Source organism: Podarcis filfolensis, assembly GCF_964270895.1.
Source record: "Podarcis filfolensis genome assembly, chromosome: 3".
Taxonomy (NCBI): domain Eukaryota; kingdom Metazoa; phylum Chordata; class Lepidosauria; order Squamata; family Lacertidae; genus Podarcis; species Podarcis filfolensis.
Genome location: NC_139606.1, coordinates 104047795 through 104061659, shown reverse-complemented (window position 1 = coordinate 104061659; position 13865 = coordinate 104047795). Strand labels below are relative to the sequence as shown.

Genomic DNA, 13865 nt, shown 5'->3' with positions numbered 1-13865 from the left:
CTTTACTCTGAATCTTGAGATGGTACCTCTGCCCATGTATTGCCAGAGAATAAGGAGGCGCGATCAATGTTGCCTGTGCTTTGCCACTCTATGGAGCATAATGTGTGGTTGGTGCATCTTGTTTGGGGACTGAGCTTTTCAAGAAATGCTGTGATGCTCGAGTGCCCAAGCGCAGCTGTGCTAGTGGGCATTCTGTGGCATGTTGGCAATGAACCCCCTTCTGCTGATTTAATGTTTTATGGAGTTAACTGCCTGGAGAGGTGAGAAATAACAAATCTACAGCTCTGAATTAAAAAATGAAATTGAGATCGTAAAAGCAATTGGTGAAATTGATGGGTAATCTAATTTGCGCCGCATGCAATAAACTTGGGTAGTAACCCCTTCACAAAAACTTTGAAAACTGCTGAAAGTTTGTGTTGGTATTTTGAAAGAAAGAAAGAGGATTCATTTTCTCCATCTTTAATTACAGAGTTGCTATAACGCCTCCCATAAAAGTACATGACAGCCTTAATTAATGGCTGTAAAATTCAGCTCTCCGAGTTGGGGGATTCCGGGAGGTGGAAGAGTGAGTGCAGTGCGAGAAAACACTATTTCTTGGAAGAGCTTCAATACTGATATGTTGCAAAGCACCCTGGCTGCTTAAATTGGAAATAAGCTACTGGAATCTTAGATATAAAGGCACGAGGACAGAGTGAGCTGCTGTTCCTAGCAGCTACCTCAAACTGGAATCGTTGAGCTCGAACTGCCACTTAAATTCTGGGCTCTCAATTGTGTACCTTCAGTAGCTCTAGATCGGTGAATATGGATGTGCCCTTTGAAGAACTTTATATCGCTCATGGCTCATGGCTTTATAAGACACCACCTTTTAGATGAGGCAGTCAAAATGATGCTGGCGGTGGAGGTAATGGGATTCAGATTATGAGCCGTGAACCGAGCTAGCTAAGAAGGGATCTTTGTATATAGTACGTTTTATTACCAGGTGCTTGGGATGAGGACCATAGGGACACACACTACTGTAGAGGAAGCCAATGTCCCCCGGAGGTTGTTGGGGCTACATCATCCCCAGCTAATTGGGCTAATGGTCAGGTGTGGTGAAAGCTGTAGGCTGGCATCATTTGGAGGGCACCAGCTTGGCTATCCCTGGGCTGCTCTCATTGCTGAGTGCCTGGCTAGCCACGGATGAATGCAGAATGCAAGGCTTAATCGCCCTACCTTTAACCCGTTGCAAGGTAGTGATCTTAGACTCCACACCAGCCAACCTTTTCTAACTGGATGTCTGCTGTACTTGGGTTCTCAACATCAACATATAATGGGCTGTCTCCTAGGCTACTTGCTGACTCCTGACTATTCTTGTTTAGCCTGAACTCTGGAGGTTAACACTTCAATCCTAGAGTGACTCTTTCCCCCAAGCTGCCGCTTTATCTCAGCTTGCTGTTTGGCTTTCTTTGCTGGTTCTCTTCAGCATGACCCCTTGCTAAAAACCACTTCTGTTGCCTTCCCTAGACCTTACAACAGGGTTGGGGGCCCTGTGGCCCTCTGGGTGTTACTGAACTATGACTTCCATCATCCCTGAACATGGGCCATGCTGGCTGGGGCTGATGGGAATTGGAGTCCAGCAACACTTGGAGGACACCAGGCCATTCTTAAAAGACTGTTTTTAATTAATTTGATGAAAAATTGTGAATATTTGTTTTAAAACATTTGCACCTTGTATCTCTGCAGCTTTCAGTGTCTGGTAGGGGAAGTTTCTTGAAGCTTGACGCAGAAATCTTGAAATCTTGATTCAAATAATTCCTGGAATTGGTGTCTTGGCTGCACAGCCAAAGAATCCGTGAGACCACCTTTTCTTGTTGACTGTGGGTTGCCAGATTTTCAATTGGCCATTGTAGCTATGCTTTTATTTCTGTGCTTCAAGCCACTCTTAAACACCATTGCCTGGCAATGTTTGTCTCGTTGCTTTGGGCTTTTTCTTTTGTATAGAATTACTGACAAATGCAATAGATAACAATATATGTGCTGCAAAAATGTCATCTGCTGATTTCTGAAGATCTAGAAGTCAATAAAGGTACAGGAGCAGACCGGGCTGGCTTTATTTTCAAGTCAGTTGGCAACTATATTACTTGCCTTGAATCATTTATAGGACATTGCACTCTTCCATGGAACTGTTGAACATTGCATGGCATTGCTACCGCTCTTCTTGGCAGATGCACTGTATCTTTAGGCAGAAACTCTACAGATGTGACTGCATTATCACTGAATCTAATACCGGGGGAGATGCACCTGTTGATTCCCTGCCTGTCCTGCAGCTCTTGATGGTGCAAAATGTAAGTCCACTACCACACTGGGGTCCATGCATTCTGACTGCTCCTTCCTCTGCCTGTGTCAGAGAACTGGGGGGTGGGAGAGAAATGAAGTGTGGGGGGGTCCCCCATCTTGCTGAACTTTGGAGCAGACTGAAGCCGCACCAATCTCTTGTACTGCTTTATTTATTTAGTTTAATTTAATTTATATACCGCCCTATACCTAGAGGTCTCAGGACGGTTCACAGAATAAAATCAAAATACAAAACCACAAAATACATAACCAACATAAAAACAACAACCCAAGAGCCCCACCCCGCAAAAAAAACACATTTTAAAAGGGCATAGGATGTCAATCAAATCGACTTCCGGAGGCGGCGCGACCGGTAATGGCTGCCTTCTCCGAGTAAGGAGAAGGGAGCTCCGCTGTAAACGGGTCGTCCGCTACGGCGAAGCGGAGACCCATTTAGGAAAACCACAGGTGGCAGAAGCCTGTGGTCTCGGGACCCGGCGGGCGCCAGAAGCAGCCCCCAAAACGCTGAAGGGACCCCGTAAGGGGCTCCGGATCGCGGAGGGGGTAGCGGCGCTGTGGGTCGTTGCGCAAACAGCGAAGTGAAGCCGCGTTGCTGTTGCCGGTCAGCGCTGTCCTTTCTTCCTGCAACTTTTCTGAACTTTGGAAACTACAATCCGTGAGTAAATTTGGACATTGAAAACTTTCTGAAACTTTTGTCAACTTTCTGAAACTTTTTGAGAACTTTATGAAACTTTTAAAACTTTTTTAAAAAGTTGAAATCTGGCTGAAAACGGAGTGAGGATAAGCAGGAAGCCCATCTCCCGCTATACTGAACTTTAAGCAAAGAGCAGGAGGAGTGGAGACAAAAAGTTATGCGTTAACTAAATGCTGGCACCCTGTTAAAGCAGTTTTCTGAGTGAAAGACTTTGAGCTATTGACTTTTGCTGGTCATATTTGGGGTGCATTGATATCCTTCTTCTGTGGCACCAGTGGATTATAAAATAAATAAGAATCTCTGGTGCTGGAGCTGCCTGGATGAGCACCAGTTTGCAACTTTGGATACATTGAATTCAGGTTTTGAAACATTCTGAGTTGGAACTGGATACTTTGAAACTGTTGCAGTCAAGGCACTGTAAGAAACACTGTTTTGCTTTAAGTTTTACTCTGCTAAAAATAATACATTGTGGAGGCGATGGACATGGATTTAAATTTATAAGTTTAACTTGGATTTGATCTTTTCCCTGAAGACGTATTAAGCTCCCTCTAGAGGATTTTGGACTTACAGCAGTGACTTTGTTTTACTTTCCCTTTCCCGGCCTCTGTTTGACTATTGTATCTGGGACTCTGCTTTCTTATGGGAACAACTTGGATTGACCTTGGATTACAGATAACTTTGGAATGAGTGGCGCAAGGAGAAGAGGAAGGACTAAACAAACAACTCTAACTTTATCTGCAGCCTCACAGCGTAGATCTTCTGTGCCGGCCTTGCCTTCCACTTTGCCTCCAGACATAGAGGCGGCCTCCCTAATACAGGCAGGGGAGGGTGAGACAGAGGAGCTGCACCTGGGAGATATGGCTTCAGGGACAAGTAGCTCTGTCTTGGAGAAAATTTTGGAGAAACTGGAGGCTCTGGACAAGAAGGCTGATTTGCATACAGCTAAAATTGAACAGAACACAGAAAGCTTGAATAAGCTGACTGGACAAGTTGCACAGAATGCCCAGTCTATTGGAGAATTAAAGGAGGCTGTAGGTGAAAATCGTAAACTGGCTGAAGATACTAGTCAAAGATTGGAAGAACTTGAGAAAGAAGTAAGACCACTCAGCAAACAAGTTGGAGAACATCAGATTTACTTTTTGATGACAGAACTGCGAAACAGGGAGACCAACTTGAGGATACGGTCAATACCAGAGGTGGAAGAAGATAATTTTATTGAATTTCTAACTAAGGAATTTGCCAAGTTTTGGAAGTTAGAGGAAAAAGACTTTAAAATTGTATCTGCTTTCAGGCTTGGCAGAGTCAGAAGGACAGAGAAGCCTAGAGATTGTTTGATAACACTGAGATCAAAGGAGGAAAGGGACAAGATTTTGGGCCTGCACTACGAAAAGTCACTAGACATTTTGGGCAAGAGAATTGAAATCTACAAGGACATTCCTAAGCAGTTGCTGGACCTTAGATCTAACTACACGGAATTGGCAAGACTGTTGAGAAGCAACGCAATTATCTTCAGGTGGGAGTTTCCACAAGGATTATCCTTTACCTACAGAGGGAGAAAGATCAAAATCAAAACAGTGGAAGATAGAGACAAGTTTTTGGGAGCACACGGAGAAGACCTCCACAAAGGACTTGGATTGCCAGCGCCAGAACTTCCAGAGGAGCCCGCCCCCTCGGATCCTCAAGGACCGGAGAACAAGGTACCACCCCAGAAAGAATAACCAGACCTATCCAGGATGTCTCTGCAGCTTTTGAGCTGGAACATAAATGGCTGTAACAGTCCCGAAAAAAGGTCTAAAATTTTTCATATTTTAAAAAAGGAACGATTGGACATTATATGCTTACAAGAAACACATGTGATTAGGCTCCATAGAAAGGTGTTAATAAATAAAAGGCTTGGTCAAGAATTTATATCATCGGATACAGTTAAAAAGAGAGGTGTAGTGATCTATGCAAAAGAGAGCCTTTCACCAAAATTTCTCTTTAAAGATGAAAGTGGAAGAATCCTCGCAATAGAAGTACAGTATCAAGGAGAAAAAATTTTGATATTAGGAATTTATGCTCCAAATGAAGGAAAATCGGATTTTTATAAGAAGTTGCACGAGACCATGCTGGATTATCTGGATTACAACAACGTCATCATGATGGGGGACATGAACGGGGTCGTATCAACAAATATGGATAAGTCACAGAACCAGAACATTACTAAAGAGGGAAGACTACCTAAGACCTTTTTTGAAATGACTGACAATATGGACTGGGTTGACATCTGGAGAGTTAGAAACCCCCTGGGAAGAGAAGGAACATTCTTTTCTGAAGCTCAACTGACTTGGACACGAATCGACCAAATATGGATAACTAGAAGTCTGGCACCTAAGGTGAGGAAGGTGGAAATCTGCCCCAAAACATGCTCCGACCATAACGCCTTGAGAATGGATATGACATTGATCCCAATCGGCTCCTTTAGATGGAAGATGAATGATGGCCTGTTTAGAGACCAAAGAATTGTAAAGAAGGCCCAAAAAACCTTAAAGGATTATTTTGAGATTAATTTGAACACTACGGTGGAAAAAAGAACTATCTGGGATGCAAGTAAAGCTGTGATGAGAGGGTTCTTGATTCAACAGAATTCCTTAAAGAAAAGACTGCAAAACGAAAAGAAAGATAAAATTCTGGAAAGTATCAAAGAGTTGGAGAAGAAGTTAAGATCTAACCCGAAGTCCCAACCGATTCTGAGAGAAATTAAACTTTATCAGGCGCAATATTCCAAGCTGATAAATCAGGAAATAGAGACTTCCGGAGGCGGCGCGAAACTGTAATGGCGGTCCTCTTCTAGTCTGAAGAGGGGCTCCGCAGGAAAGGGTCGTTTCGCTGCGGCACAGCGACGACCCATCAAGAAAAACCACGAGCAGAGTGAGCTCGTGGCCGTGGGACTCGGCGGGCACCTGGAGCGACCCCGAAATCGCGAAAGGAACCCCGTAAGGGGCTCCGGAGTGAAAGAGGGGTAGCGGTGCTGTGAGTTCATCGCTCTTTCTGCGGGAGTGAAGCCGCGCAGCTGTTGCAGATGAGCGCCGACCTTTCTTCCTTTAAAGATTCGACTGAAACAACAAACCCGTGAGTAAGGACGTTAAATTCGGCAGTAAATTCTAGAAAAAAATTTTGGCTGTAACCGGGAGACGTTAAAAAGGAAGTCCGCCTCCCGGAGCTGCTTACAAGATCAAAGCAAGGGATCAGAGAAGCGAAAAGCGGCTGAAAAGGGATGTTTTAAAGAGGGACTTTCATGCACTTTCAGAAGTGACTGTTAACGAGAAAAGATAGACTTATTTGTGAGCAATTTTTTAAAAGGAAAATTGGAGCGATCCTCCCCAGTAAGATCATTCAAAGCTAAATTCCAAATCGTCGGGCTGCTGGAGGGGAAACTGTTTAACTGCGGAACTGTTACAAATTGTTACAAACTTTTACAGACGTATGGATACCCTTGAGCTTTTGAGCTTTAACAAGCTGGACTGGATACAAATTGTAGGCACCTTTTTGAAACTTTGTTAAAAGTTTAAAGTACTCTGCAGGACTTGTTTATTACCATTTGGGACTATTGCATTTCTGTTTTTTAACATACAGGGGACTTTAATGGCGGAAAAGTTGCCTTCTTCTTTTTGAAACTTTGGTGGTACTCCCCCTAGAGGATTTTGGGAATATAAGGCCTGGGAACAGCTTTTTATGTTTACTCTCTCTCACTGGATTGTTTTTAAATTGGATCTGTCTTTCCCATGGGACAATAACAATTTGACCTTGAACATTGACTGATGAGTGGTACAGGAAAGACAAGAGCAGCCAAAGCCAAGGAAGCTAAGGAGAAGGAAAAGGAAAAAAAGCAGGCACAGCTTGTACAAACAACTTTGACTCAGGGACGCAGATCATCAGTTCCAGCTGTGCTGGGCGTACAAAAGGCAGAAGCCGAAAAGTCTAAAATTCCAGCAGAGGAAGATATGGCAGCAGGAGCATCTGAGGGAGTTCTGAAACAAATCTTGGAGCAGTTGGCAGCTTTAAATCAAAAGGTTGACAACCAATCATCAAAAATTGACCAAGCTACATCTTCGATCCAGAAATTGACAGATCAGGTTTCCCAGCATACACAAGCAATTGAAAAATTGCAAGGAGCTACACAAGAAAACCGTAATTTGGCTGGGGAAGCTGTTCAAATTGCAACGGCAGCTAGAAAAGAGGTCGAGGAAGTTAGAGGTGAAGTTAAACCTTTGCATAAACAAATTGGTGAACAACAAGCCTACCTCTCGATGGTGGAATTGAAAAATCGTGAGAATAACCTCAGATTAAGAGCAATCCCAGAAATTGAACAAGAAGATTTAATTGGATTTTTGACAACAGAATTTTCAAAATTCTGGGGCATTAAGGAAGAAACTGACTTTAAAATAGTGTCAGCTTTTCGGCTGGGAAGATTGGTAAGGAAGGACAGACCCAGAGATTGTTTGATAATTTTGAGATCAAGGGAAGAGAGAGACAAAATATTAGGCCTACATTTCGCAAATACATTGGTGATACAAGATAAAAGGGTGGAAATTTACCGAGACATCCCAAAACAGTTATTGGACTTGAGAACCACTTATTCAGAACTGGCAAGACTGCTGAGAATCAACACAATTCGTTATAGGTGGGAGTTTCCACAAGGGTTATCATTTACTTATAAGCAGAAGAAGGTAAAGATAAAAACACCAGAGGATTTACAAAAGTTCCTGCACGATCACGGTGAAGATCTCCAAAAAGAAGCAGCAGCACTTTGTCCTCTACCACAAGCTGGGATTCCGCCTGGAGGCGGAGCAGGCCCTACACCCTCGGGACCAGAAGATACACCACTCTAGGTGTAACAAAACAGTACAGGATGTCTCTGCAGCTACTTAGTTGGAATATAAATGGCGGAAATTCTCCGGAAAAAAGAAGGAAAATATTTCACATATTGAAGAAAGAACAATTGGACATTATTTGTTTACAAGAAACCCATGTGACCAGGCTTCACAGAAAAGTCTTAGTTAACAAAAGACTAGGCCAAGAATTTATTTCATCAGACAAGGTTAAGAAAAGAGGCGTGGTGATATATGCCAAGGAGAGCCTGGCACCAAAATTTGTATTTAAAGATGAGCAAGGAAGAATCTTGGCGATTGAAATCCAGACACAAGGAGAAAAAATTTTGATATTAGGAATATATGCGCCAAATGACGGGAAATCAGAATTTTTTAAGAAGCTGCATGAGACCATGTTGGACTATATGGACTACAACAACATCATAATGATGGGAGACATGAATGGAGTGGTATCTACACATATGGATAAGTCTCAAAATCAAAACTTAACATCAGATGGCAGACTGCCTAAAACTTTCTTTGAACTGATTGACAATTTGGATCTGATTGATATATGGAGGACAAAAGACCCCCTAGGTAAAGAAGGAACTTTCTTCTCTGAGGCCCACCTGTCATGGACAAGGATCGACCAAATCTGGACATCTAGAGGGCTGGCACCCAAGACTAGAAAGGTGGAAATCTGCCCAAAAACATGCTCCGACCACAATGCTTTGAAACTAGAACTTAGACTTACCCAAACCGGTTCCTTCAGATGGAGAATGAATGACACCTTATTAAGAGATCAAGAGATTGTGAAAAAGGCCCAAAAAACGTTAAAGGACTATTTTGAAATCAACCTGAACACTACAGTTGAAAAAAGAATGATCTGGGACGCAAGTAAAGCCGTTATGAGAGGGTTTCTGATACAACAAAATACAATCAAGAAAAAGCTCTGGAATGGAAAGAAGGATAAAATATTGGAGAAAATATATCAAGGTGAGAAGAAACTGAGAACCAATCCCAAGTCAAAGGAAGTGCTGAGAGAAATCAAATTCCATCAAGCACAATACTCTAAACTGATAAATCAAGAGATCGAATGGAAAATCAAACAGATGAAGCAAAGATCGTTTGAATCAGCAAACAAATGTGGAAAGCTGCTAGCTTGGCAGCTGAAAAAAAGACAAAAGTTAAATACAGTGACAAATCTAGAGATTGAAGGAAGAATGGTTCAGAAACCAGAAGAAATCAGGAAGTGCTTCCACAGATACTTCAAAGAACTTTATGCACAAGGGCCTCAGAAAGAGTTGGAGATAGATCAATTTTTAAGGATAAATGGACTACCAAAAATAACCCAAGATAAAAGATCAATCTTGAATTGTAAAATAACTCAACAGGAAATTGAAGGTGCCATTCAGAATATGCAACTTGGCAAATCTCCAGGCCCGGATGGGCTTACCTCCAAATACTATAAGACCTTGAAGGACTACTTGACACAGCCTTTGATGGAGGTATGCAACCAGATCATGGAGGGGAAGAGGGCACCGGAAACGTGGAAAGAAGCATTCATCACATTGATACCCAAGCTAGAATCTGAAAAGACCCAGCTTAAGAACTACCGTCCCATCTCACTCCTGAATGTGGATTACAAAATATTTGCAGACATTTTAGCAAGCAGACTTAAAAAGGTCTTAAATGAAGTAATTCACAAGGACCAAGCTGGCTTTCTCCCTGGTAGACATTTATATGGAAATACCAGAAACATCATTGACATTTTGGAACTATTGCAAACCAATAGGAACACAAGGGCGGTTTTAATCTTCATTGATGCGGAGAAAGCATTTGATAATATATCTTGGAAGTTTATGAAGAAAAATTTGGAAGGGATGGGAGTGGGACGGGGGTTTGAAAATGGAATAGAAGCAATCTATTCAGAACAGAAAGCTAAATTAATAGTGAACAATGTGGTGACGGAGGAATTTAAAATTGAAAAAGGGACACGACAAGGGTGCCCTCTATCCCCTCTTTTATTCATTTCAGTCCTGGAGGTGCTATTGAACATGATTAGGGAGGACCGGTTGGTACAAGGGATAGAGGTCGGAGTGAAACAATATAAACTGAAAGCTTTTGCAGATGATTTAGTTTTGACATTACAGGAGCCAGAACCCAGTACAAAAAGAGTTTTAGAACTTATTCATGAGTTTGGTCGGGTTGCAGGATTTAAGTTGAACAAACAAAAGACTAAGGTTTTGGCCAAAAACTTGACATCTACAGAAACAGAGGGGTTTCAGAGAGAAACAGAATTAAATGTGGTTAAAAAGGTGAAATACCTAGGGATCTATTTGTCTTCCAAAAATTTGAACTTATTTAAAGACAATTATGAAAAATGTTGGTCGGAAATTAAGAAGGACTTAGAAATTTGGTCAAGATTGAAACTTTCCTTGTTGGGTCGAATAGCAGCTATAAAGATGAATGTATTGCCGAAAATGTTATTTTTGTTTCAGACCCTACAGATCGTGGACAGAGTGGAATGTTTTGGAAAATGGCAGAAGGATATATCTGGGTTTGTCTGGCAGGGCAAAAAGCCTCGAATAAAGTTTAAAATACTAACTGACTCGAAAGAAAGAGGAGGGTTTGCCCTGCCGGACTTGAGGTTATATTATGAATCTGCAGCCTTCTGCTGGTTGAAAGATTGGTTTTTGTTAGAAAACACTGATGTCCTGGATCTGGAAGGGTTTGATAATGCTTTTGGTTGGCATGCATATCTATGGTACGACAAGGTTAAGGTTCATAAACTGTTCAAAAATCATATTGTCAGAAAATCAATTTTTGCAGTCTGGATGAAATATAAGGACTTATTAGAGAGTAAAACCCCGAGGTGGCTATCACCAGTGGAGGCCAAGGCTCGAAAAAGACCCAATATGGAGGCCTATTGGCCGAAATATTGGGAAATAATCGAAAAAATTGGAGACAACTGGAAACTGCAGAGTAAGGATAAACTAAAAAATAAGGTGCGAGATTGGTTACACTATGCTCAAATTCAAGAGGTTTTTAAATTGGATAAAAAAGTTGGTTTCCAAGTGGAAAAATCGAAATTGGAGACAGAATTGTTAGAACCAAAAACTAAGGTATTATCGAGAATGTACAACTTGCTGCTTAAGTGGAATACACAGGATGAGACAGTTAAATCTGCCATGATAAAATGGGCACAGGATGTCGGACATAACATTATGTTTGAAGACTGGGAAAGGTTATGGAACAACGGGATAAAATTCACGGCATGTAGTGCCCTGAAAGAAAATATTATGAAAATGTTATACCGGTGGTACATGACCCCAGTCAAGCTAGCTAAGATATATCACCTGTCTGATAACAAATGTTGGAAATGTAAGGAGGCAGAAGGGACATTTTTTCATCTCTGGTGGACCTGCCCAAAAGTGAAGGCCTTCTGGGAAATGATTTACAATGAACTGAAAAAGGTATTTAAGTATACCTTTCCCAAGAAACCAGAGGCCTTCCTGCTGGGCATGGTAGACCAGAAAGTGTCAAAGAAAGATAGAACTTTGTTTATGTATGCTACCACAGCAGCAAGAATACTCATCGCAAAGAATTGGAAGACACAAGATTTACCCATGTTGGAGGAATGGCAGACGCAGTTGATGGACTATATGGAACTAGCTGAAATGACCGGCAGAATCCGAGATTTGGATGAAGAATCAGTCGAGGCGGATTGGAAAAAATTTAAAGACTATTTGCAAAAATACTATAAGCTGTATGAACTTTAAGACAGTGCATGTTTTTGGAAAGGTTACGCTTTAGCAAATATGATTAAGCAAATGGTAAAATTAATGACAAATGAGAAAAGAAGTCAATGTGAATCAAACATTTTATGTTTATTTTAAAAGGTAACAAAGTTAAGATACAATATACTGAATATGGGTACATAATAATGGAAAGTTCCAACAAGGTTTGAAATAAGGTAACAAATTGCTGATATTGCTACTACAAAGAACGCAGATCTGGAAGGTGTGGGGAAGTCCAATGGTTTTCTTTTTTGTTAAAAAAATCAAAAATTGTTTCTTGTATTTGGGTTTTTCTGTATTGTATTGAATTGTCAAAATTATGAAAAGAAACGTAATAAAAATTATTTAAAAAAAAAAAAAAAAAAAAGATAAATCAGGAAATAGAATGGAAGATTAAAACAATGAAACAAAAAACTTTTGAATCGGCAAATAAATGTGGGAAACTGCTAGCTTGGCAGTTGAAAAGGAGACAAAGATTAAATACAGTAACAAACTTAGAGGTTGAAGGAAGGAACATTCAGAACCCGGGAGAGATTAGAAAGTGCTTCCAGAGGTATTTTAAAAAGTTATATACTCAAGGGCCACAAGATGAAATAGAGATTACACAATTTTTGGAGAGAAATGGATTAGCAAAGCTGTCAGAAGAAAATAGAACAATTTTAAATGGCAAAATAACACGACAAGAGATTGAACAGGCCATCCTGAGTCTGAAACAGGGCAAATCACCAGGGCCAGATGGACTGACCTCTAACTACTATAAGACATTGAAGGATTATTTGATACAACCTTTGTTGGAGGTCAGTAATGAAATAATGGAGGGGAAGAAGGCGCCTGAATCGTGGAAAGAAGCATTTATCACATTGATTCCAAAGTCAGAAACTGAAAAGACACAACTCAAGAATTACCGTCCCATCTCCCTTTTAAATGTGGATTACAAAATATTTGCAGATGTTTTGGCACGAAGATTTAAGAAAGTTTTAAGTGAGATAATCCATAAAGACCAGGCAGGCTTTCTCCCGGGCAGACATATGTTTACTAACACAAGGAACATCATAGACATATTGGAACTTTTACAAACAAACATAAACACTAAAGCAGTTTTAATTTTTATAGACGCGGAGAAAGCCTTTGACAACATATCTTGGAAATTTATGAAGGGGAATTTAAAAGAAATGGGAGTGGGACGGGGGTTTGAGAACGGGATTGAGGCAATATATTCAGAACAAAAGGCTAAACTGATAGTTAACAATGTGGTTACAGAAGAGTTTAAAATTGAAAAAGGTACACGACAAGGCTGCCCGATTTCCCCATTACTGTTTATTTCGGTTCTGGAAGTGCTCCTGAATATGATTAGGGGGGACCGGTTGGTGGAAGGGATTCAGGTCGGAGCGAAACAATATAAACTTAAAGCTTTTGCAGATGACCTAGTTTTGACATTACAGGAGCCGGAGTCTAGTTTGAAAAGAGTACTACAACTGATTCAAAACTTTGGTCGAGTGGCAGGATTTAAGTTAAATAAGCAAAAAACTAAAGTTTTGGGGAAAAACGTGACAGATATTGAGTTGGAACAGCTTCAGAAAGAGACAGAACTAAATGTGGTTAAAAAAGTTAAATACCTAGGGGTAAACATAACAGCAAAAAATCTGAGTTTATTTAAAGATAATTATGAAAAATGTTGGTCAGAGATTAAGAGAGACTTGGATAGTTGGTCAAGACTAAAACTTTCTTTGTTAGGCCGAATAGCTGCCATCAAGATGAATGTATTGCCAAAAATGTTATTTTTGTTTCAGACACTGCAGATTGTAGACAAGACAGAGTGTTTCCGGAAGTGGCAGAAAGATATTTCTAAATTTGTCTGGCAGGGCAAAAAGCCCAGAATCAAATTTAAAATATTAACAGATGCGAAAGAAAGAGGGGGCTTTGCCCTGCCAGATTTAAAGTTGTATTATGAAGCTGCAGCTTTCTGCTGGTTAAAAGATTGGTTACTTCTTGAAGATACGGATGTCTTGGATTTGGAAGGTTTTAATAATGCGTTTGGATGGCATGCATATTTATGGTATGATAAAGCTAAGATAAATAAGGCCTTCAAGAACCATATTGTCAGAAAATCAGTTTTTAATGTCTGGACAAAATATAAAGACTTACTGGAGAATAAAACTCCGAGGTGGCTGTCACCCCTGGAGGCTA

General features: G+C 40.8%; 1 protein-coding gene across 4 annotated transcripts in view; it reads left to right on the top strand.

The window, feature by feature from the left end:
* Positions 1 to 13865, top strand: part of LOC310758505 (phosphofurin acidic cluster sorting protein 2-like) — a 193500-nt gene that overhangs the window by 13066 nt on the left and 166569 nt on the right. The window lies entirely within an intron of this gene.